Source organism: Manis pentadactyla, chromosome 3 (genome assembly GCF_030020395.1).
Source record: "Manis pentadactyla isolate mManPen7 chromosome 3, mManPen7.hap1, whole genome shotgun sequence".
Taxonomy (NCBI): Eukaryota; Metazoa; Chordata; class Mammalia; order Pholidota; family Manidae; genus Manis; species Manis pentadactyla.
The window spans coordinates 12697497-12722838 of NC_080021.1; the positions used below are offsets into that span (position 1 = coordinate 12697497).

General features: G+C 39.3%; 1 long non-coding RNA gene across 3 annotated transcripts in view; it reads right to left on the reverse strand.

The window, feature by feature from the left end:
• Window positions 1-24048, reverse strand: part of LOC118915086 (uncharacterized) — a 30425-nt gene extending 6377 nt beyond the window's left edge. Inside the window, exons 1-2 of one of the 3 annotated variants that reach the window (XR_008996143.1) lie at window positions 23611-24048; window positions 21502-21670 (exon numbers count right to left, since the gene is read on the reverse strand). This is a non-coding gene — a long non-coding RNA (uncharacterized LOC118915086). The remainder of the gene's footprint in view (window positions 1-21501; window positions 21671-23610) is intronic. The other 2 variants (XR_008996142.1, XR_005025892.2) reach the window with 2 other exon arrangements.
• Between the last annotated feature and the right edge of the window lie 1294 nt (window positions 24049-25342).

Below are 25342 nucleotides of genomic sequence, written 5' to 3' on the forward strand. Positions count from 1 at the left end.
TGTCTTTCTTCACCTGGCTTATTTCACTTAGCATAACGCCCTTTAGGTCCATCTGTGTTTTTGCAAATGGCAGGATTTCTTTTTTTATGGCTGAATGATACTCCATTGTATATATATATACCACATCTTCTTTATTCATTCATCTGTTGACAGACACTTTGGTTGCTTCCATAGTTTCGCTATTATAAATAATGCAGCAGTAAACATAGGGGTGCATATATCTTTTCAAATCAGAGATTTTGTTTTCTTTGGGTAACTTACTAGAAGTAGAATTATTGAGTCGCATGGTATTTCTCTTTTTTGGTTTTTTAAGGAAACTCCATACTGCTTTCCACATTGGCGGCACCAATTTACATTCCCAACAGTGTAGGAAGGTTCCCATTTCTCCACATTCTCACCAACACTTGTTATTTCTTGTCTTTTGGATAGTGGCCATTCTGACTAGTGTGAGGTGGTATATCACTGTGATTCTGATTTGTATTTCTCTGATGATTAGTGACATGGAGCATCTTTTCATGTGCCTGTTGGCCATCTGTATGTCTCTTTAAAATGTTATTCAGGTCCTCAGCCTACTTTTTAATTGGGTATTTGGTTTTTTATGAGGCATATGAGTTCTCTATGTATTTTGGATGTTAGCCCCTTATTGGATATATCATTTACAAATATATTCTCCCATACTATAGGTTGTCTTTTTGTTTTGTTGAGGTGTCTTTTGCTTTACAGAAGCTTTTTAGTTTGATGTAATACCACTTGTTAATGTTTGCTTTTGTTTCCCTTGCTTCAGGAGATGGATCCAGAAAAAAATTACTTATGGTTATGTTCAAGAGATTTTTGCCTGTGTTTTCTCTTAAGAGTTGCATGGTTTCATATATTTAGGTCTTTAATCCATTTTGAGTTTACTTTTGTGTATGGTGTTAGACAGTAATCCAGTTTCATTCTCTTGTATGTAGCTGCCCACTTTTCCCAATATCATTTATTGAAGAGACTGTCTTTAACCCATTATATATTCTTGCCTGCTTTGTCATACATTAATTGACTGCATATGTGTGGGTTTATTTCTGGGCTCTCTATTCTGTCCCATTGATCTGTGTGTCTGTTCCTGTGCCATTCTCATATATTTAAAGCACACATAATAAGGGAAGGCTTTCCATATCTTCAGGCTGACATCACTAGATGAATGCCAGATACAATCATGAATGTGAGTGTGTCTTGTAAACTTTAACTTGGGGATATGATTGATGTTCAACATTTAAAGAAAACAGTGCAGCAGGTACAGTGCTCCAGTATGACCACCTGCATAAGGCTTGGGAGCAGGGAAAAGCCAGCTGTGAGGTAGGGAGGGGTACCTGAAGATAACAGAGCAAGGGCAGAATGCTCAAACTCCGACAGGGACCAAGCCCATAAAGTGACACTGCAGAGTGGGCCAGGCGGTGACTAGGAAGAGCTCATGACCTTCTTAAAAGAGGGTATAGCCCTGCAGTCTCAGCTTATCACTAACATACAAGAATCCCAACCAGAATTGCCAGCTCTTCCAGTTATTCACAAGAAGCACTAAATATAGATTTTCATGTGATAGAAAGTGTATTGAAAATTTAAAAATAAAGGAGAGATGGGAGTTGAAATGTACTAGTGGATGAAAAGGGAGAGAGAGCACGCATAAATTTCCTATTACCTAGTAGGTAAGACTGATCACAGAGGGGAAAATGAAGCACTCAGTCTAAGCATACCCAGCAAGCATTAGTACTGGCCTGTCCATATGCATTGCACAACACTAAAAACAATAATAATAACCAAATATGCCACCAGGGCTTCTTTTAAAAATCAATTACAAACATGATCCCTCCTCAACACACATAGTCCTTTTGTGCATTTTGCTACATTAAATTCTAATGATTGCTTGGCCACAACAGATTCTTCCCAGCACTTTGCTTTCTCAATTGTTATTCCTTCTGCATAAAATTCTCTTCTGACTATTCTCCAATGGAGGTAAGAATTGTTTTTTGAAACCCAACTCAGATGTAACTGTCTCTGTCACCCATTTTAAGCCTTCTGTGGAGAAATATTCACCTTGTTCTGTAATTACATAATTCTTTGCTCATGTTTCCTTAAGAGCATTGACTAAGTTGAATTAAAATGTGAAGCATGTTTGCCCCCAAAGACTGTGAGCTTCTTGAAGTTAGGGACTGGTTTTTTTGACCTGTGATGTAGCACAGAGAGTGCTTTTTGAAACACCATGAGTTCTCCAGAAATATCTGTTGAAAGAATAAATGATAGAGTTTCATTTCCACCTAAGATAGAAAAAAAATAGAGTGTTGCTTAGCCTACTGTAACAATAAGTAAAAGCTTTAATAGAATTCAAAAATCACAACTTTTCTTCAGCCCCGTAAGGCCTGAAGCTATAGGAAACCACACAGATCGAAATTTGAGGGACAATAGCCACTTCTAAAGAGAGACGGGATTCAAGCATTTCTTCACTGATGGCAAAGTTTGGGATGAAATGATGTGAGCATCATACAAGTGGATAAAAAGAATTCAGCTAAATTTTTGAGCAAATTATTGAAAGCCCAGTGTGGGTTTGTGTGAAAGCACAGGACCCCTGGGAACCAAAGGCAAAGGAGACACTCATCAATACCATTCACCCAAGTCTCAAGTGTTCTAAACTGAAGTATTACATTCACTCAGAAATGGAAAAGTATACAATAAAGCAAGAAAGAAAACATCAAAAGACAAAGCAATTAATAGAACCAAATTCAGAGATGAGCTGGATTTTGAAACTATCTTATAGGTAATTTAAAATAACAGTGATTAATATGTTAAGAGTCCTAGAGAATAAGGTGAATAACATGCACAAAAAAATGGGAAATTTCATCAGAGAAATATAAACTATAATAGTGTTTAAATAAAAATGCTAGGAAATAATAAACAAAAAGAAGAAAGAAGAAAAAAGTGCTAGGAAGCAAACAAAACAGCAGGATGAAAAATGCCTCCTACAGGCTCATTATTAGATTCAGCATGGCCAGGGAAATCAATGAACCCAAAGACAGACCAATAAAAATTACTCATACTGAACATAAAGAGAAAAAGAATGAAATAATTAAATGAAACAAAACAAAAAGAAGAGCATCTGAGACAAAACAAATTGAGATTCCAGAACAAGAAAAAAAGTGGAAACATTTTCAAAAATAATGAAATACATTAGATCAGAAATTTAAGAACCTAAGATTACATCAAACAGGTAATATCAAAACAATTCCAATAATAAAGTGATAAGGATCTCAAGAAATTGATAAAATGAAGGTAAATATGAAATGTATTTTATCTCATTTTAAATTGTTTTAAAACAATTAATTGAAGTAGAAATAATATCAACGTATTGTGGTTCATAGCATGTGTAAAAATAGAACATATGAGAAAAATAATAAAACAGGTGAAAGGGAGAAATCAGAACTACATTGCTGGGAAAGTTTTATACTATACTTGAGATAGTTTAATGTAACTTGAAGATAAACTAATAAATGAAATGTGTATGTTATTATCTTAGGGCATGTTTTCTCAACCTTGAGGAGTGGGGCTACCTACTGTGCATTTTAGGATGTTTATCAGAATTCTTGACCTTTACCTACCAGATAGCAGTTACATGTCTGGGTTGTGAGTGGAAATGAAAACACAACCTATCAAAGTGTATGGTATAGAACTAAAGCAATGCTTAAAAGGAAATTTATATCAGAAAAGAAGAAATGTCTCAAATCTATGCTCTAAGCTTCACAAAGATCAGATTCATTCAAAGCAAGCAGAATTTATTAATAAAGAGAATAAAACTGAAAACAGAAAAATAAAAGGAAATCAATGAAATCCAAAGGTGGTTCTTAGAAAAAGATCAATAAAATTGAAAAACCTCTAGCAGAAATTTCAGAAGGAGAGAGATGACAGAATTAATCAATACCATCAATAAAGAAAAGGACACCACTACAGTTCCTATAGACCCTATAAGATAATAAGAAAGCATAAAGAAGAACTTTATCCTTATCAGTTTGACTACAGAGTATAAACAGATAAATTCCTAGAAGGGCACATACACAAAAACAGGCTGATTAAAGAAGAAATATTCAAATGGTCATGTTACAATTCTTAAGGTTCTGAGACCTGTCATTTCTTACAAATATTAGGACCCTCAGGAAGGTGCTGATTTGGTATAAGGTAGGTTGTAGTAACAGAAAAACTTACATAATACAGGAAAAATAAGTGTTTAATCTGTGAAATCATAGAGTGTGACCAAATGTGTAATGTAAGTCTTGGAGGGGAAAAATGTAAAATCACTGTGGCAGCCAAAAGGGAAGATCTTTCCCCTAGTCTCATCAGTCACATCTCTTAGAAAGACTCTGACCCAGCTTGGATTGAAAACTCACTATTGAAATACGGGTTTCTGCGATTGGCTACTCTTGACATACATGTCCACACAGGAGCGCAGAGAGTAGATTGTCTGGCCATAATTACATGGGATTTGGGTTGTTCAGTTTACTGCTTGAAAACTTACTACTGAGCAGAGACAGAGGGAGAAAGAGAAAGGCAGGTATGCATATCAGAGGATCTTTATATTCTATGTGAGTTTTTCTACAGTACTATAATTAGGATTTATGTACATCTTCCTAACATTTTGCACATATTTTCTACCCTTGGTTTTTTATTTTCCAGCACACGTCTCTTTGTTTCTTGCCTTTGTATCAGCTACTTGCTCATATATGTGTTTTCATCTTGTGACGTCTGTGTGTCCTTTAGGGCTCATATTGGGATTTTTCTCCTCCAAGAAACCTTCCTTAACCTTTCCAGGCTGGGTTGAATCCTCCTTAACTTTGTTCCCCTAGCACCCTGGGCACATCCCTATCAGAGTATTAATCACAGTGCCTATTGCTTGTCTATGTTTTCATCTGTCCCATGACTAGACTGTAAGCTCTGTGAGGACAGGACATGTACCACTTGTTACATATTAGTGCTTTCCTTTATTTTTCCTAATACTGTTTATCACCAGCTCTATGCTTATTGCTTGTCTACCCCTCTCCCTATTATAATATCAGTTCTGCTAGTGCAGAAACTTATCTATTTTTTTTTCCATTGCTATAATCCCCAGAACTTAAAACACTGTCTGGCACAAAAGGCAATGTGTATTTCTTTGGGGGTTGAATGAATTGAACCAGGTATACTGGGTTGAAGTGGTTAGGGTGCAGCTGTATCTTTAAGCAGAAGTGATGTGTGCAGAACTAGCTAGGTTCAGATGTGAACAGTGTCAGTGCAAGGTCAAGAAAATTCAGCAGACAAACGTGAGAGATGAGCTCTGGTGAGCCCAGGAGAGAAGAAAGAGGCCGAGGGGATGGGGGAGCAAGGAAGAGGATGAGGAAGAGAAGGAGAAGGAGTGGAAAGAGGAGGAGAAGAAGGCAGAGGAGGAAAAAGGGAAGAATAACAAATAATAATTATAATAAGAACTAACATAGTTAGCTCTATTATGACATAATTATAATAAGAGCTAACTAAGTGCTTTATATATTAGTTCTTTTCAACCTCACACCTAGTGAGCCAGGTATTACTGTGTCTATTTTACACTTGAAGAAACTGGAATTTATAGTTCTATAATTAATAATGGTGACCACACACCAAGCCAATATGTAATACTGCTCCTCCCAGGAGGACAAATAAAGGAGACAAAGTGTAGGAGCTCGGATGTAGGAACCAGGAAGTCTAAATTAACATCCAAAAATGATATATATTTTCACTGGTCCAATGCTGAAGAATCAGGAAATACCTTAAGGGGTATGTCTTTATTCATTTTTAAGGAATAATAATCTTCTATCATTGGTCCTCAAAGAAACTGGTGTTTTTTGAGACCGTGACCATCCTAGTGAGAGCCATCCCAAAGAGAAAAAGGCAAGAAACTGAAGGCGTGGCAGTGAAATCGATGCCCTTTGTTCACGGGGTGTGGGGGGAAATGTGGAGGAGAAAGCAGCTGCCAAGAAAAAGGAAGGAAAGGCCAGAGGGAAGAAATGATGGAGCTGAGAGGAACATTCAGCCTAGCCCTGGGAGAAAGGCAGCAGAATGCTGAGTTCATGCAATGGAGTCCACAGACTTCCTGTAGCACACAGACAAAAATACAATGGAAGGAAGCAAAGGGACTGATAGAAGGAAGAGAAAGAAGGCAGCTAATTCAGATAACTGGACTGTTACCTGACCTGTGGCCAGAAAGGGCTCAAGGCTGGATGAAGAGAACTTGGAACAAAGCTAAATTCCTACTTCTAGCATCTCTAAAAGGAATGTACTATGTCTGGCATGTATATAGTAGGTCCTCAATTAACAATGAAAGTTTTGATGTTTAGAATAAAATTTGAGGTGATTGGAGGAAACACATCTAAGATATCACCTGAACCAGGGCAGCATGTGTAGAGTAGCATGTGTGTGCACATGCACACACACATACACACACACACACACACAGCTGATACTCAAGTGCACACCATACAGTAGTACCACATGCTTACATGTCACAGCCACTGCAGTTAGGGATCCATTCTGATTGGTTATGCCCATGTTATTCCAGTTGATAACTGCCCAAACATACATGTGTTATGTTTCCTGGGAGAGGAATGGTAAAGCCAGGAACATTCAGAGGTTTGGAGTTAGGTAAGCTGGACTTTTAATCCAGGTGCTGAGACGTACTAATATGGCCTAGGTGAAGTTTCTTAAAACACTCTCAGATTCTCTTATGATAAAAGCATTTACTGCATTATGTTTCACTGAAACCAAAATTATCATTTATACCAGAAAAGAATAAAAGGTATGAGATAATTGAAATGATGTTTTGGGGCAATCAAATACATAAATTTTAGGGACATATTTAAAAGAGGCTACTGTCTATAAATTTTAATTTAATAATTTATAGCACATAAATATACATATTAGAAAATAATATACTAATTTTGAATAACTTTTGTGAGTTTTATCATTCATTAAAAAATTTATACCAAATCTTTGCTAGTGTCTCTGACACCAGTGTCTTCATTATAAGGACATTTCAAAGATATTTAACACTCTTTTCCAGAGCATATCATCTTCTCTAAATTGTTTGAGATACAGCATAGAACTTATGGAATTTGTGAAGCATGCTGTTATTAGATATTTTATTCTAAGATAAAAATGCCCCGTCATATAACCTACTAAAGGGAAGTCTTCATTCACTCTATAGATATATATTTAAAATCTTTAAGGTAGCTGTTTTCTGTACTTCCTTATAACTGATTTTTAGGAAATGTACTTATATCACTCAACACTTAAAATTGTACAATGATATCATCTGGAATATTAACTGCTCTTTTTACTGATTGTATTAGGTAGATTCGGCCTAATTGGTAATACCTTGTGCAAAATCAAGTAATGAAGGAAGACTCCCGTAATATAAGATGGCTTACACCTTCACAAGGGATATATACATATACTTGGTGGGGGGCCTTTCTCCTTTATAGTGGGGCAGATATACTTATGTTTTAAGAGACTGACAGAGTGGGTTTTAAATTGTTAGATAGTTTCCTTGCTTGTTTTTGTTAACTATTTAAACGCTTTCACAGTCAATCTATAAAATGAGTTCAGTCATTATCAACCAGTCTCTTTAGTCGTCTTTTAAATCTACCAAGCCATTGATGGGAAGGGCAGATACCCTTCAAGTATTAAGTGGGAGAACCAGACTTTGGGAGACCAGACTGCATTCAGGTTTCCTCTTAGTGTGAACATTGGGCCGGCTGCGTATGCAGTATCTGCCCTGAGGTTTTTTTCTAAGTGGGGTACCGCACGTCACTAGAGAACATTTGAAAGCAGCTCTGGTTGCTGAGGATACGCACAGGGGGCAAGTATTTGGAGTGAAGTCCGTTTGGTCAAGGAGGGCTGATTTCTGTTGTTGTTTCTCATCCTTCCAACACAGCAGGTGTATTATACACCTAAAACTTTCTCCTTCTAAAATGCCTTTCCAAATAATTTTCCTTTCCTCTCCTGTACACACTTTTTACTCTAACTTAACTTAGCTTCTGTTCTCCATAAAACTTTATTTTTGTCTGTTTCCAGGTATTCTTTACCCTGCCCAACTTTATTGAGATACAATTGACAAATAAAAATTGTATATACTTGAAGTGTACAGTGTGATATTTTGATACTCACATGCACTGTGAAATGATTACCACAATCAAGCTAATTAACATAGCCATCACCTCACATAGTTACCGTATTTTTGTGTGTGTGGTGAGAGCACTTACGATCTATTCTCTTAGCAAATTCCAAGTACACACTACAGTGTTTATTATTAACTATAGTCCTCATGCTGTACATTAGCTCTCATGTACTTATTTATCCTGCATAACCGAAACTTTATACATTTGGAAAAATATCTCCCCATTTCCCCACTTTCTAGCCCCTGGCAATCACCATCTACTCTCTGCTTTTATGAATTAACCTTTTTAGATTCCACCTATAAATGAGATCATGCATTATTTGTCGTTTTGTGTCTGGCTTATTTCACTCAGCATGATGTCCTCCAGGTTCATCCATTTTGCTGCAAATGGCAGGATTTCCTTCTTTTTTAATGCTGAATATTATCCCAATGTAGATATATCTCTCTATATAATAGATTCTATTTATGTCTATATATTTTCTGTGGATAAAGCTTTAAAAATGTAGAGCAGAAATTGGACAGACTCATTCTTATATTAAAACAAAAGATTACCTATACAACTTATTACACTTGCATACTTAAGAGGCAAATTGTCTAACTAGCTATTTTGCCATCCTTTCCAATATTATATATGTACTATATTATGCATGTTATATATTATTTCATATTCTCTTCATCCATTCTAACATCGACAGTTTATTTCCGTATCTTGGCTGTTATGAACAATAGTTCAGTGAACATGGGATGGAATACAGGAATCTCTGAGGTGCTGATTTCATTTCCTTTGGATATACACCCAGAAGAGGGATTGCACCATCTCTGTGGCACAATGGACAGTGCATGGGATTTCTAACCTCCAGGTTTTTCTTAATGCAATTCCTTCCTAAAATAAAAGCACAAATACCCCTTGAGTGGCTCTCCATCCAGCACTTAGTAGTTAAAAGCTATTTGTGTCTGTACTATTTTTATTTCTGCATAAGTATCTCCACATATTACCCTGCTCCCTTAGTATATCTTTCACTTCTTTGTGCTCTCAGTCAGGATTGGCTGGGGCAGTGAGCTTTGGGGAGCTGCACTATAAGCAGCCTCAGCCAATGTCACTCGACCAGGTTCACATGAATCGAGAATGTTTTGCAATGTGCAACACAGGTTGTTCATTTTCTCTGTGAGCTTTCTTTTCTCTACTTATTTTGTACTCTGGAATTTTAAGTTATGATGGATGACAAAAGATACCTAAGAGACAGAGGTGTTAAACGTGCTAGATGTGTTACAAAGTAACTAAAGGAGCATCTGGTTGGAGGTCAAGTTCTTGGTTAAGGAAATTGAGGGTAAAGATCAGAGAGAGGGTAAAGATCAGAGAGAGGGTAAAGATCAGTTCAAAATTGGGAAGTCCTTTGACAATATGACATTACTATAGCCTAGAAGGATTACACACCAATTGTTTTAATAGTAGTTGGCAGAAACACTGACTGGAGGCATGCTTCAGGGAATTGAAGAGAATCATTTCTGATATATGTACTAGATACCAGTTAGTCCTACCATTCTCTAGAATGTGTCCAATCTCTCTCATATACATCAAACTGGTCATAGGTTCATTTTTTGAATGAATCGCCTAATAATAACTAATGACTGGGTTATAAATGAATAAAAAATTAATGAGAATAGTAGGTGGTCACTAAAGACTATGACCATACATTAAGTCATCATAGGTTGTTTCTTGTCTAGCTGACTTTCAAATCCTGGTGGGAGGCCATCTGATAACATCTTTAATAAAATAGAGGCATCATTAGAGTCTACCTCATCGACTAATCAGTTATTCACATTGAGTCCAATTCTGGCTTCTTAACTGAATTTTTTTAAAGGTCACACATGCAAGAATTTACTTCTGTGTGTCACTTGAACGCCTGATTGTAAGCAGATAATTCCCAAAATGATGGTTTCTCAACCCCTGCCACTCACCTTTTATTAGGGAGGAATCTTGTACTTGAAAATGCAGAAGCAAAACACAAGCCAACTTGAGAGAGAGAGACAGAGACAGAGACAGACACAGAGAGAGACACAGAGGGGGGGGGGAGGGAGGGAGGGAGGGAGGGAAGGAGGGAGAAAGAGGAGAGAAATTTTTCTCAAATGTAACTAGGAAATTGTGGAATTTTGGAGAGATGGTCTCATAATGTTTACAGGATTTATTCTCTATTTCTTGACTTCATATACACAGATTCTTTCCATTTGGTGGGAAAATATCATGGTCCAGGTTCCGAAATGAAGAGTCTCTCTCTTAGAACTGATTAAGGGTGATTCTGATTGGTCATCTGCCCTTCTCAGGACAAGTTAGTGAAGCCGGGTGGATGTTAACTTGAGTCTCATTTCCCATCCCCACAGGTTGGGAATATGACAGTTGAGTGCCCTCTTAGACCTCTTCAAGGTGAAGGGAAGTAGGTTGGCCAAGGAAGGGATAACATGGAACTACTACGTATACCTCTCTAATTGTGTGCCTCCTAGAGCCCAAAAGGTAACTCAAGTGAGATTAAAAGTACATCCGCTCATGCTCTTTGCTCTAATATGATTCCTCTCTACCAAAATTTAACTTACACACACACACACACACACAAAATCTCTTGATCCTTTCCTAGTCTAGTTTAAATCTCCATGAAACCTCTAGAATGGAATGAATCACTCATTCCTCTGAAATTCTATATTACTTGTTGTCTAAATCACATTATCTATCCAAACCAATGTATATACCAAACATTGTTTATACATATAATATAAGGCATTCCTCTAGGGAAATATAGAGATGAAATGGTCTCTGCCATTAGGACGTTCTAAATATAAGGGGTGAGACCAACATGCACACAACCACATAAAGAGGAGGCTGCCTTTGCAAATTTGCTTCCAGAGTCAACGTGTATTTTCCTGTCTCTGTCTTGTTAGTGCTTTATCTTCTGTCTACATGGTTAATCCCTAATCTTCCCTTCAGACAGAGCCCAAATATTATTTCCTCTGAAAAACCAAGAAGAATTTGTATTCTATTAATATGCTTCCTCTATAAAAACACTAGACTTGCAATAGTTATTTGTTTGTGTGTGTGTTTCCTTTGCCCCACTGTACTGTCTGGAGGGCAAGGGGATGTACTTGTTTAATCCTCATTTCCTGGCATCTAGCTATCACTGGGCAGAGAGTAAGCCCTCAGTATATAGAGGATAAACATGTCTCTAGCTTTAGGAGCTAGGAGCATGGAAGGCAATGTGCTATAGGGGAAATTACAAATATTTCATGATCTCAGATGCCTTTGTCCTCTTAACAAGGACCTTATATAATGCTATTAGTAATCCCATTTTATAGATGCAAAAGCTGAGGTTTCTGTCCACAAGTGCATTGATTTGCTCCAAACCCTGTGGGTTGTAAGTGACAGAGCTATGATTTGAACCAGGCAGGCCAGATCTGGAATAGAGCTCTCCACCATTTTGTATTGCTTTTCAAAGAGAATACTATATTTTTAAATGCAAACTATATTCCTGGAGTTTGACAACTCTCATTTCAAATTAAAGTATATTAATTTCAGGTGTACAACACAATGATTCAACATTTATACACATTACAAAATGCATCTTAGATGTTATAATCTAGTTATCTTGGTTCTTTACATCATTCTGGAGATAGTATTTCCATTTGACCACATGTGAATTTCACTGGAATACCATATTCAAATGAGAGTGTAGCCCAGAGACATTCACTTATACAGAAAATAGGCAGAAATCAGCAAATGCCAAGTGATGTAGTCAGAGGTCTCTGGCACAGACCCCCATGGAGCTTTCATCTGCTGGAAGCATGTCACTCATCATGGCATTTTGTGGGGAACCACAACTAAAGGACCGAGGCACATTCCCATAAAATGGTTATCAGATGCAAGTCTGCATTTTCTCAGAGAGCACCCTGTGGTTTTAAATTAGCAGTTCACCACAGAGTTAAAGACAATTCCAGGGGCCTCTTTCTCTGATTCTCCCCAGAAAAAGGGAATTAGTCAAACATAACTGTGGGGATAAGAAGCTTATTCTCTGTGATCATCAGCTGCAGTGACTCACCAGCAGTACTGTGTTGGGAATGAAGATAACACAACCTCTTACATGAGCGGACTAGACAGTTATAGGACAATCTTTAGCTCCCAGTGACAACTGAGATCTTAAAAAAAAATGCATACAACAGGAAGAATCATGCTTTGATATCATTTACAAATGAGGAAATATAGAGCCAGTTGATTCGGCTTCTTTAAGATCTCATATGCATATACGAATAAGTAGAACTGCAAACATGGCCCTCCTAACCCTTAACCCAACATTTCTTCTGCAATGAATACAAGTTTGGAGGCTTGAAACGCAATTTTTGTCACCAACTACATGAATCATGAGAATGATACGAATGTTCTTTAACCTCTTAGAGCTTTTGTTTCTTAACTAAATTGTGTGTGTGTGTGTGAGAATGTGCAGTGGCTGGTGGGTAGAAAGGCTTCAGATTTAAATAGGATTGTTATGAAAATCCTCACTGAGATTTTGACACTTGGATAAGAAGGTGTGGAGTCATCCATGCATTATAGGGGGAAGAAAATTTCAGGAAGAGGGAACAAAAAAGGAAATGCTTCGAAAGAGAGAAGAAGGAGTCAGATGCCAGCGAGGTCTACATGAATGAGCCTGGAAAGAATGATACGAAATGATGTCAGAGAGAAGGGAGTAGATAGTTTGGTTCTTGTTCTGTATGAGATGGGAACTGTTGGAAGGTCTTGAGTAGAGGTTTAACATGATGTGATGTAGAATTTAACAGGACATGTGTGGAAGGATGGAAATTAACCAGGTGGCTATTGAAGGCATGCAATGTGCAGGTCCTTCTTGACTGTGGCAAGAAGTCTTGGTAAAGTGATTAAGAAGTGAACATAAATGGAGAAGGTCAAGAAAAAATTGGAGGAGAAAAATTGGAGATTAAATGTACAAACTGAAAAATAAATTTTGCTGTTAAGAAGAGAATTGGGGCAGTAGATGGGGGCTGAAGTGGGATCAAGAGAGAACTTTCTCATTGAAACTCAAGAAATGTGTATCATTAAATCTCCCTTAGATGAGGACTCTGAAACTTGGAAAAGTAAAGAAACGTGCCTCAAGTCATGGAGTTATGAGGCAAAATGATCAGTAGTATATTAGGTCTGCCTGTTTCCCCAGACCATTTGCAGTCTTGGGAAAGCCATTGAACAATAAACACCTTAAGTCCCTGAACCCACCAATGTACATTGAAATGACACAGACTTCATGAAGCTAAGAACCAAATGATTATATGAACACCTCAAGGACTTAACCTAGCATTTCTTCAAAGGCAGTAGTTTTAATAACATGAGTAGAGCACCCAGCAGGATGAACAGGGCTCATGAAAATATCTTGACAAACATTTGTTGAATAAATACTAACTTCGATGCAATGCCTGTGACCATGTTTTGTAGGCTCTGACATTCAGTTCTTATTGTGTTCATTTTTAGTTTTTGTAAGTGCCTTTCCAGCCTCTTAATAGGAAGAGAATATAGAAAGGAAACAATTTCCTAAGCCCACCCTTGACCGGGATCTCAGGAACCAGTCACCTAGTTTCAGTACAAAAGATTAATACATAAACAATAGTTTTGAAGAGTTCATAAGTGAGGTGATGTCACAGTGGGCATTTTCTCCATGTGCCTTTAAAGGAAATGTGAGGAATTGCTGTTGGCCTGGGCTACAACTTGGCATTTTCCACTTAGAGAATTGTCCATCTCTTGGATTAATGTTAGTGCATTCTCCTAACCAAAGGAATTTTGCATTAGAGTAGGCAGCTGTTTTCACGTCTCCAGCTGCACCTCCTCAACAAACTGAGTTGATATTCCTGTAGAACACAAGCTCTGATATGGGAATAATTGCTAGATTAGCTAATAACAGAGGTCACTCCTTCCTGCTTCTATTATCCCTTGAAAAACTCTTCTGATTGTTAAATCCATTTCTACTCCAAACAGAATAAATTCCAGCAATTAGCGAACATTTTACAGTTCTTGACCTGTTTATAAGAGCATGTTTCTGTTGTACATATTATATGGAAAGTCAGTAAGTAGAGCATGCTTCATTAATTGCAGCTGCTTTTTATGTGTGCCTTTTTTTTTTCCCCACTGCACTAACTTAAAATGTGGTAGCTCAAAGGACAAAATTTTTTAAAAAAGTTTATTATTTACAGCCAAAGCTGCATATATCAAGGAAATGATTCTAAAATTCAGAATAATAATTCTGAAGAAAAAAATTTAACTTCATCCATTGCTTATAGTCAGTAGTCAGCTAGTTTTGCAAATACCTCCGCATCGTATCAAGTCAGGCATTTAATAGTGCCTTTGAAAATGTTTCCTTGTTATAAACATAATATGAAGGGATCATTCATTCCATTAGTTATATATTTTAATACTGGTATTGAAATATGATTTACATACTATGAATTCACTTACTGTAAGTGAACAGTTCACTGATTTTTAGTAAATTATACAGTCATGCAGTCATTACCCAAATCCAGTTTTAGACGTTTCCATCAACCTTTTGTCCCTTTCCAATAAGTCTCCACTCTTACTCTCAGCCCCAAGTACCACTGATTCACTTTGTCCCTATAGATCTGCTTTTTCTTGAAATTTCTTACAAACCTACTCATATAATATTCAGTCCTTTTTGTCTGGATTCTTTCATTTATCATAGCATCGTTGAGATTCTTCATATTGTAGCATATATCAGTACTTTGTTTCTTTTTATTTATGAAGAGTATTCCATTGTGTGGATATGCATTTCTAAAATCCATTCACCAGTTAATGGGTATTTGGGCTGCTTTCACTTTTTGTCTACTATGAATAGCACTGCTATGAACGGTGTGACCTGCATTGGCTGAATGTACTTCCTTGTCAATCATGATGGTCAGAATGTACCTCCTGCTCTTGACTTTGGGCTCATCTAGTGACTTGCCTTGGCCAGTAGGATATTCGTAGATCAGCTATAAACAGAAATGTGCTGGCACGATTAGGTTTCTCTCCTGCACCTCTGCAACCACCATGAAAAGAGCTTTCTGGGTGACTACTGCGTCTTCTGCCTTCTCCTATGGATGAAAATATGTGGAAAAGACTTGAATTCAAACCACAGTGAAAAGCCAATCACAGACTCACCAGCGTCCTGAAACAGAGCCACCCTGCTGAGCCCAGCTTAGAGCAGCTGATCCTAAACTTGACGCTGAAACGTGACAGGTTACAGTGGCTTAAGCCTGAATTTGGGGGTTGTTTATTATGTAGCAGTGTTGTGGCAATAGTTAATGAATACAGAAGCCATGAACAATCTGGCTCCCTCCTGCCTCAGCAAACTTATTTCATATTATTCTTACTCTTGTTCTAGCCACTAGGACAAACTTGCTGCTACTCAAACTCATCATGTAGGTTATTCATCTATGCTTTCCCTCTCCCTGAAAAATCACCCCTTTTCCTCCTTGCCTAACTAATCTCCACTGAACCTTCATATTTCAATTTAAGTATCTCTGCCTCAGAGAAGCTGTACACACCTCTGCTGAGTAACAGACTGCCCTCAACCTGGTGGCTGAAACATGTTTTATTCTCATGAAACTGTAGGTCAACATATAGGCTGGGCAGTCCTTCTGCTTATTCTCTAGGATCACTGGTGCAGTTTCAGTCATGTAGGTGATCAGAATATGGGGATAGGTAGTGTTAAGATTTGCCTGTCTGGCATAGTAGCTTTCAGCTGGGCCATATGTCTCCAGCAGGCTAGCCTGGGCTTCTTCATAGGATGCAGAGTCCGCAGCAGCAAGAAAGAGCAAGTCTCAATGCACAGTGACTGTCCCATCACAACTTCTGATGTTCCATTGGTGAAAACAAGTCACATGGCCAAGCCCAGCGTCAATGTGGGAGGGGTCTACCCGAGGGTAGGAGTACAAAGAATCATGATTGAGTAAGGGGCTCACCACGGTCTTTGACCCCAATGATTCGTGCCTCTCTAACCTGCAAAACATATTAACTCCCTAACAAGAGCCCCCAAATATCATTCCCTCAGAGTGTTAGTCTCAAAGTCCCTGATCTTGTCATCTCTATTAGGTCAAGATGCAGGTGAAGCTCTTGAGTGCCATTCCTTGCCTATAATTCTCTCTGATACAGAGACAGGAGAATAAAAAGACAAGTTATGTACCCCCAAATAGTTAACTTATAATAACACAGGAACAGGAAAACTGTAATAGATACTTCCATTCAAAAAGTGAAGGAACTGGAGGCAAAAAGACCAGTCACTGGTTTATAGACATCATAAAATACCACCAGGTGCATGCTTCAGGCAAACCCCCCATGCTGTGGGCTCACGCAGATTGGTTCCTTAGATTACTATTCTCCTATGCTCCTGTTCCATCCACAATATTCGTGTCCTTATCCTCTGAGATAGCACCTCTTACCTTAAAAAAATCTTGCACTTTAGAGGTTTTTTTCAAACTGCCTCTTATTCAAAGAGAAACGGTGCTCAGAGGAAAATCCTCATGTCCTTTAATCTTACATGGTATAAACTCCCTTAAAACTTTTTTGGGTGTACAATGTCTTGCCTTACATCCATTTTACTAGTCAAAATCCATATTCAAAATTCCTTTTTAAGGGAGCCTTCTCACACTAGACCTATCAGGGCTATTTGGAGATTAGACTTTAGTAGGATGGTGCCATTTAGGTTCTGAGAAACAGTTTTGTTTAGCTGAGTAGGCCTATGAAGCATAACTTTAAATCTTTTATTAGAGATTTTAAAGAATTGTATGGCCACATCCTTGATTAGATCTTCAATCTGAGACAATTTCTTACTTAAAAATAAGCTGTGGGAAAAAAAAAAAAGCTGTGAAATAGTTTTATTTTCCAAAACAGAAGGCCTTGGTTACATTATAGCTCCTCTAAATTCTGTTGACAAAGTAAACAGGCCTCTCCTAGCCCCTCTCTCTTCCTGTACCTTACCACACGCAGCTGAAAGGAGCCAGTGGACACTTTCAACACTCTTCCTGGTAATCTTGGCCAAATTTCCAATTTCATTAGGAATAGTTTTCTCTTCCAGTTAACTCATGACATTTTGGCACTGTTACATAAAACAAATCAACTGTTTTCCAGCTTTCAAAAGCACTTTCTTAGCACTTCTCCAGGCTCCAAAAAAGTTTTTTTCACTATTTACAAGACTGTGATAACAGCTTCCTCACTTTTCACCCACTTTCCACCGTCCCCCACCCACCTATTTTCCATTCTGAAAGGTCATAACTCATGTGTTCGATTTTTGTGTGAAAACAGCCCACTTCTAGGTATCTGTTTCTCTATCAGTTAGCCTTTGCTGCATAACAAATCACCCTAAAGCTTGCGGACTTAAAACAGCAACCATTCAACTTGTTTAGGTTTCTTGGGGTCGGTAGTTTAGGCTGGGCTTAGCTGGCTAGGTCTTCTCCTGATGTCACTGGCAGCTCAACTATGCTGGGTAGTCTAACATGTTCTTACTCAGACATCTGCCCCTGGGTGCAGGTGCTGGCTGGGTGACATATCTCCTGCTGATCAGCCTGGGCTTCTTCATATGGTAGCAGATGAATTCCCAGCATCAAGAGGGGATAGTTGCAGTGCTCAGGGCTTTTCACGCCTCTGTGCATTTCAGGCTTGCTAATATCTCACTGACCAAAGTTAATTGCATGGCCACGCCAGAGTCAGTATAGAAGGGAACCTCATAAGGGTGTGGAAACAGCAAAGTATAATTCATTAGTGACCATAACTTGGACTGTCTACCAGGAAGAATTTCTTGACAGCCTGAGACAAAGTTATAATGCATTGTTTTATACTCTGTTAGCACCCTGTGCTTCTCCCTTAAAACACTCAATTGTATAATTTGATATTTAACTTCTGACTCCCTAGCTAAAGATATGCTGGTTGCCATAAGGTAGGGAAGCAGGTGGATGGTCAAAGTAGGTGAAGGGGATAAAAAGAAGATAAATGCATGTTCCTGGGGACAAAGACAGTATCTTGCTCACTGCTCTATCTGTAGCACAAGGAGAATGTTTGTGCACAGTAAGCACTTAAATGTCTGATGAATGAGTGATAGAATAAAAGAGTTCTAAAGGGAAGCTTTATAGTCTTCACACTTTGTTTCCATTTATCAGCTAACATATCTGAACTTAGTTGTGTATTTATTTCTTACTTATTTGTTACCTCTTTAGAATATAAGCTCCATAGTGTCAGGAATGATACCCATTGTGTTTATAAAAAATGCCTCAACAAGCTATGCACTCAATAAATCTTTAGCAATAAGGAAAGAATGAAAATAACATGAAATACATTAAATATAAATAAATACAAATATGATAAAATAAATATATTTTTACATATTAATAGATTGATGCTACAAAGATATTAAAATAATATACTCACTCTCCATTCAGACCAGGTGCTGGGATCAAACCTGGAGAGTCACAAAAACAAACAACCCAAGACTGAGACAGGATGTGGTCTGTCCTGAAATCTGGACCAGATTGATTTCTCTCTCTGGGAACAGTTGCATTATGAGGTGGGAAAGCTGTCCTTCGGTGGGGTCACAAGTGGACAAGGCATCCCAGTTCCTGGGGTCTTGGGAGGAACATGGGTACAGACCATAACAGACAGGAAGGCAAGGACTAAGATGAGCTTCATTTTGCAGCTACAACATTGACAGAGAGAAATAAGACTTTCTTCTCTTCCCCAAATACCTCTCCAGTTATGACCAGGCCATGCAAATTCTCTTGCCAGCATCCATGACAGCTCAAAGCCCCCATATGATGACAAAGCAGCTAGGGTAACCCTATGGCAACCGGAAGGTAAGTGTCCTGTGAGACTGGAAGACAGCACATTGTGATCCAAAAGAATATTACGGAGATTTATCATCACTTTTTTGCATGTATTCATTATTTCTTTCATCTGTTAATCGCTTGCACTAAAAATTTAATTGAACATTTATTGTTATATTGATATGGGTGCCTAACCCCTGTTGTGGAACTAGTATAGACATATCCACCATGGTGAGAGACCAATGGACTGATGGTGTTCAAAGCTTCTGGTTCTATTGCCAGTTTGCAAAGCCCTTTAATGGTAAGATTTGTGCTAACACTTACTGGGCCCCCATAGTGCACCAATCTGTGTGGTAGGTGCATACACCTATGTCAGCTTATTTATCTTTACACCACCCTAGAGGTGAGTGTTATTATCCCATAATGCAGATAGAGAAGTTGAGGCTCAAAGGGAATAAAGAAAGAGCACCCTTGTGATGGAAAGAGCAGATTCTTAGCAGATTCTGAGGGTCTGTTATAGTCCAGGTCTGCATTGGGCCTGTGCTTGGAAACAATTATTTTATTCCACAATCTGAGCTCTATCTGCTTCGTCAGTCAGTTCTAGCTTCCAGAAAGGAGGTAGGGCAGGAGGTAAAAAAGGAAAGTGGGGCTGGAGGATGTGAAAGACAATCCCCCCAGGCTTGTTTGTGAAGAGCCCTCTGCCCGGCTCTTCGATTCTTCCATCTCAGACTGGCCTCCACTCCTCTCTCCCCCGGGCGCATATTCTCACCTTCCTGACCCAGGCGAGCCTTTTTTTCTGTGTCTTCCTTGGAAGGATAACAAAAGTGTTTTCACTGGTGCTGTTGTCATGTGATCAAAGCATAGCTCGGGAAATGGGGTCCCTCGAAAGCTGTTTATCTAAAATCTCTTATTTCACTGGTTGGAGCATTTTAAGAGAACATTCTGCCCCTTCTCTCCCAAGGGCAAATATTTCAGTTACCTGCGTAGTGGGAGCCAGGCGGAGGCCACACATACTTTGCTTAGTAAAGGAAAACGGCCGCTGTCAGAACGTTTCCCTCTGGGCGCCCTTGCCCAGCCCCCAGCCCAGCCTGCCTCACCTCCTCTCTCACGGGGCGTTTGAGTGGTTCAGGGCAGGGAGGATTTAAAGACAAAAAGCTCTGAATCCAAGCTTAGGTGGGGAGTGTTTTTTATTACTGATAAAAAACAGAATCCCTTTTCTGGGTTATTCAGATGAGCCCAGAGTAAATATTTATCGTTTCAGCTAATGGGCCTGTTTGGAGGCGCTCTGGGACTCACAGACAACTGAGCTGATGGATCACTTGGCTTCCCCGGGTCGAGGGTAGGACTGGGCACAGTTGTTTGGCACAGGGAACCCTTTTCCTGCGGCATGCCTGCCGGCGTGTAGGAGGCATGACATTCCTCTTTGTGCCAGAGTCGGTGGGTGAGAGGGAGGGCCTCGCTGGGACCTCCCAGCTCTAGCTCCGAAGTGATTTAATAGTCATATTGTCAGTGTTCCCAGAGCAAACAACCACCTACCTCTGAAAAGAAGGAGAAAGATGGGTGGCCGGGCCTGCACCCCCCCCCCCCATGAGGTCTGAATGCCCTGCTTTCTTCTGTGGTCTCCAGGGGATGCAGGGTTCACCCCCCCCTTGGGCCAAACACACACAGGAACATATACGTACATGAATGAATGAAAAGGATCCATATGGATACACTACACTGAGAGATTTTTGAGGGTGGAGGCTATTTCTTATTCATATTTGTGTTCACATATTGCCAGCAATGCCTGGTACAGAGCAGATTGATTAATATACTTTTTGAATGAATCACAAGTAATTATAATTATAGCCATTTATTGAGCACTTAATAGGTGCCAGGTGTTGAAGAAAGTGCTTCATAAGCATTTTTTAACCCTCCCAATGGACCACTAACCTTGGTGCTGTTACTCTCCCCATTTCACAGTAACAGGAGAAGTCTGATTCCACACCTTCCCCTACAAACTTACCTACCCAAAGCATAAATTCAAAGTATTTCTACAGTTGTCACATACAATTAACAGTAGTTTTATCACCAAGATGCTAAAACCCTACCTGGAGGCCTTGATTATGCAGTGTTTCTGTCTCAAACATTTCCTTTTTGTCCATTCTCCTGTCCCCAATTTTCAGACATGGAATGGAGATATCAGCTTCAGAGAAAGATTTCATATATTGAGCAACAGTGCAAGAACCCTGGTGCTAGCTCCCTTCCAGCAGCACAGATATTTTCCTGAGGAGAACTGGTGGGCTGCTGGCTGTATCCATTTTCTGTTACTGCCAAAATAAATTGTCCCAGACTTAGCATAACGCAACACTCATTTATCACCGTGTGGCTTTGTAAGTCAGGAGTGCTGGGCCGGCGAAGCTGGGCTCTACTCAGGGTACCGCAGACTGCAATGAAGGGATGGGCTGTACTCTTACCTGGAGCTGTTGGGGGAGAACTTCCTTTCAAGCTCATTCAGGTGTTGACAGAATTCAGTTCCTTGCAGGTGTAAGATGCAGGTCCCTGTTTGCTGGCAGGCTGGTGGCTAGGGACTGCAGTTTGGTCTTAGAAGCTGCCCACATTCCTTCTCATGTGGCCCCTTCCATCCTGAAACGGGCAAAGAATACCATTTCTTTCTCTTGTTGGAAACCTTCTGACTTCCTCTTTTGCAACCAGATGAAGAAAATTCTCTACTTTTAAAGGCTCCTGTAATTAGATTATGACTATCTGGATAACCTCTTTTTAAGGTCAACTGTGCCACATTGACATAATCATAGGAGCAATTCACAGGCTCCAGGAGATTAGGGTGGGGGATCTTGGGGACCATTTCTAGAAATAATTCCTGCCATACTGCTCTTGCTTATAACTGAGGGCAAGATAAGTGAAAGGATTATGGGGAGGCAAAGGGGACCAAATCAGGTGTGCCTTGTGTGGATAAAGTGAAGGTTCCTATGGCCAGGATTCTCACCTGGCCCTGGTCAGCTAGCTCACTACACAAGTATGGGCAATACATTGTTATTGACTATATGAAGAGCTCTTCCCAGTGCTCAGTGTGACACAGTGGCACCTCTGCAAGGCTGCAGGAGAGCAGAGCAGAGGCTGGAGTGGTGGCAGAGCCGAGGACAGAGAGGCCCAGAGGTGGAGACAGGCTTTCTGCATGCAAACTTGCTCTGAGGGAACAGGATTTTAGTGATTGACCTGCCACCATGGAAATAAAGTTGGGTATAACCCTTTCACTCCAAGAATGTTCTACCATCATTTCTTTGGTCACACTGAATCCACAGTGAACTTGCTCGCGGCTGAAACCCATTGGCAAGTCACCTTGGTAGTGGCCTACCATGTTCAAGAGTCTGCCAAAGCAGAATGGAGGAATTGCAGCAATACTCCAAAATCAGGTGAAGCACATCAGGACAGAAAAAAGGAAGGTGGCACTTAGTAGGCTTTTGGTAAATGTGTATCTGTGAACCATAGTATTACAAAGAGGAAGGGAAGGGAAAAGAAACCTTCATCACACATTATTTGGTTGCATAAGAACAGTTCATGTGTGTGGAGACCTTTCTGTGAACTGGAGCTCCAATTCTAAGTGCTTTACATGTTTTAATTAATTTTATCTTCAGATAAGTGTATGGTATTAGGATATTATCTCCATTTTTACAGATGAGGGGCAAGTAGATTAAGGAAATTATTAAACATTGCATAGCTAAAGATTTTTATAGACAGGCATTGAAAGCAGACAGCCTGGCTCCTGAGATAGCATGCTCAACCTTTATATTGTATGCATCATAGCCTATTATATGGTATGCATCTGGAATCATAGCCTTTTAGGGATCCATTCATGGAAGAAAAGTCCAGGTCAAAAACTGGAACATAAAATAGGTGTCTGTGGATTTGTGACATCTAAGCCAGAGGTCAGAGAGGTCTGGTGGAGAGAGCCTGGGATTTCAAGTAAAGATCTGGTGCCCAGTGACAACCATGAAAATTATGGAGGTTGTGACCTTGGGCAAGTCGTTTCAGTTCTCCGAGCCTGTTTCCTCATTTATTACATGGGGACATTAACATCCACTCCTCAGTTTTTAAGATTGTCATGTAGTTCAGTGGTGTGCAAACATCATTTTAATGGGGGATATAAATCTAAGATAGTATTTCCATCTGATGTGTGTGTTTTGTTTCTTTCAGATCCCAGGGGTTATGTGCTGCCAAGATGCAAAGACTTGTCTGGTAAGAACATCTTTTATATCCTTAGACCTTGGTTCTTGGTACCTATGAGTTTTATGTTAATCCTTAAAAAACTGATTTGTTCTGTTTTGTTCATGGTGTGCCTTTGTTTGTGTTACCTTTTGCACTTGTAAAGAGGGGCTAATGCCCCTGAGGAATTCCATCAAAGGTCAGTAGAGGGCATATTCATATAGACTGTAGGGGAAGAGAAAGTGAAGGTGGGGGAGAGTCGGAGCAAGGTCCAGCAGGAGACAGATAAAGTCAGGCTTCTCCAGAAAATCAGGACCAAGAGGATATACATAAGAGGAGATTCATTACAGGAACTGACTCACATGATTATGGAGGCGGAGGAGTCCCACCATCTGTGGTCTATAAGCTGGAGGCCGCGGAAAACCAGTGGTGTAATTCAGTCCCAGTCCAAAGGCCTGAGCACCAGGGAGCCGATCTCTTGAGCGCAGAAGGAGTTGGATGTCCCAGTTCGAGCAGAGGGCAAATTCATCCTTTTCTCCACCTTTTTGTTCTATTCCGGCCCACAACTAAATGAGTGATGTCCCCCTCATTGGTGTGACTTTACTCAGTCTAATGATGCAAATGCTAATCTCTTCCAGAAACATGGACACACCCAGAAATAACATTTTACGAGCTATCTGACAGCCCATCTGTTAGCCAGTCAAGTCGACACATAAAATTAACCATCATGAGGCAGGAGGGACAGGAAAAGCTGAGTGAAATCCTGTGGGCTCTTATTTTTCTCCAAAGATGGGTAGAAGGAGTGAACGGGAAGACTGGGGTAACTCAGGGGAAAAAGTGATGGTTAGAAACAACTGCTTTGGAAAAAAGGAAAGGAAATTGTGCAGACACATGTTAAAGAATTATCAAGAAACACTTAGAGCTTGGCTAGGGTTGGAAATCATCAATTTGTTATGAAGTCAATTAGCATGATTATGAAATTTTCCTCCAATAATTCACAGCTGGGGAACAGAAGCCAAACTCCCCAGTGTTCTCTTGAAGCTCAGAAAGAAAATATATTTAACTAGCATCAACAATTCATCCGTTCATTTCTACAAAAATATTTATTGAATACCTACTATGTTGAAGGCACTGTTTTAGGCATTGAAGATGGAGCAATAGCAAGACAGAACAATTTTATTTCCAGCTTGCAATTTGTGGTAAGAAACAGAATGGTAAATAGAGAAATTAATACATAATTAAGATAATTGTAGATTTTGTGATTTATATGTAGTTAACTATACATGTGTATACTAACATTCACATCTAAATACATATGTACATATCAATATATACATATGCTGCTGTATATATGTGTACCTATCATCACATTGATCACAATAGCTTGTGAACTCATTTTATAGATGAGGGTCAGAAAGGTTAAGGATCTTTCTCAAGGTCACATGGATCAAAGCCAAGATTTGAACCCAGATGCCATGACCCTAGGCCAGTGCTCATTGCATTATTTTGTCAAGATATTCTACTGAGCTCTCTGGAGTTTGCAGACTTCTTTGAGGAGCTCCAGGATATTAAGAGAGGGGCAGCAATGTGGGAAGAGGAGGCTCTGGTTAAGTTCTTATCAATATCCTACCAGGAAAGTATGGTTAGCATTTCCTTGCAAGCTGCTTGAAAATGGTGTTGATCTTCCCTTGATGGCAGTTATTCTCTTATTCCTAGTTAAGTTCCCAAGGCTCAGCAGATGGGCACATAGTAGGTCCTCCATACATTGTTAATTGAATCGATCAATTCAGGTGTTAAAATGCACCCAGCAAGGGGTATGTGGGGGCGACTTGGTGAAGGGGGGAGCCTAGTAAACATAATGTTCTTCATGTAATTGCAGATTAATGATACCAAAATAAAAAAAAATAAAATGCACCCAGCAAATGGTAAGAGTTCCATCAACATTGTTATTATTGCTATTGTTCTTGCTTTCTTCTTCCAGGTAAACTTATGACTTAAAAATCAAGAAGTCCTATATTTGTGATCTATATGAGGGAGGGTTTCTAGTGGTTTATTTGCCTTTTAACAGGCAATTTCCTAGGCTCTCAGGTATAT